The sequence below is a fragment of the Cariama cristata genome, unplaced genomic scaffold, assembly GCF_000690535.1.
Source record: "Cariama cristata isolate BGI_N322 unplaced genomic scaffold, ASM69053v1 scaffold22894, whole genome shotgun sequence".
Lineage (NCBI taxonomy): Eukaryota > Metazoa > Chordata > Aves > Cariamiformes > Cariamidae > Cariama > Cariama cristata.
Window position 1 is genome coordinate 41,709 of NW_009611568.1, and position 1,569 is coordinate 43,277.

Consider the following 1,569-nt stretch of genomic DNA (forward strand, 5'->3'; position numbering starts at 1 on the left):
GTTGCTCCTCAGTCCTTAGTAAGCCTCTTGAACGCAGCGTGCTTCTGAACCACCTGCATAGACCACTCCATCTTCTAGACTGAAATGCCAGCTGACACAGTAAACTTCCAGCAAAACAGACAAAGGGTCCAAATTCACTTTCAAAATATTTTCCTAGGTTACTCACTTTGCATTCCAGCTCATACTTTTGGGAAAGCACCACATGGCACTCCACCACCAAGACAAACCACGAGCCTGCAGAGAGAATTACATTCCGCTTAACCAGCACAGTATCAGCTACTGCACGCGAGCAACAGCAGCTTCGTAACACAGCATGCTTTTACCTCCTTTAAATCTGGGCTACACCCAGGGCAGAAATGCCAGCTGCTAAATATACTTTCTCAGGAGTTTAAATGAGACTGACATTTAACAACGTGTTCATAAGGAAAAGGTCCGTGCCCAGCTTTCTAATAATTTTGGAGAAGGAGTCCAATTCTAATTACAAGAAGTGTCACACTGCCATGTGTGTAACTGAGCTCAGCTAGCAGGACATTATCCCGAGGCACCATTTGAATTAAGAGGCATCAACTATGGGGCTGATGAAGCAAGAACGCAAGAAAAAAAGGTAAAAGTCATCAAATTGTTTTTACCTGGACCAGTGCCCATGAAAACACTGAACTATGCTGAGCTCCCCTGTACGGTACAGTCCAAGAAGTTTTAGAGTGGGGATACCCAGGATATACACTGGAATGAGAAATTTCTCCTATGAAAATGACGCAAATTATAGTCTCTGAGTCTTTTCTGGTCATGGTATCTCTTTCAAATAGCTTTGCAGCACTTCCTTTAATAAGCTGTGCTCCCCACTGCAAATGAAATAAGCATTAGCTGTTATTATCAATCATGTTATTCCCATCACTTTCCCATGTCCCTTTCTTGCCCAGTGGCACCACTCTAAAGCAACATGGATTATCCAGTGTCAGCAGCTCACACAGCTCAAACTAAACCACAGAGCCATTTTTACCAGCTCTATGGTGAAGGACATGTCCAAATGGATCTGTTGAAAGATGCTTTCCTCTCTACTGAGCCACCTGCTTCCACAGCCCCCGTGGTTCACGAGGTCCCACCGACATGGCTCTCGAAGGCTTCAGTCAGGCACTTGCCCCAACCAAAACATTTGTAGTTCTTCATGGGCAGCATCTACCATCACTGCGTTCACTGCAGCTTCTCCCCACATCATCTTCTCTACCCGCCCCACGACAGCACCTGCAAGCTCCCACCCAAACCGAGGCAGCAATATGCGTAGCTGAACTCAGCTGCTCTGCAAGCACATGCCGTCCATCTGACACAAAGCAAGCGGGAGATCGGTCTCTTCAACAGCAACTTACTCTTAAGCAGCTTATGATTAAATCTGACTGCTTTCCACCAGATCCCTCAGTTTCCTCTGCAGTTTTATTTTCAAGCTTGTTTCTGCTTTGTTTCAACTATGCTTCCTACTAATTGACTATGCGTTTTTACATTTTAAGTGAAAAAAAAAATTAATCAAATGTTAATAGGAATCCCATTGAGCAAAATAAAGTGTTCCAGAGCAAG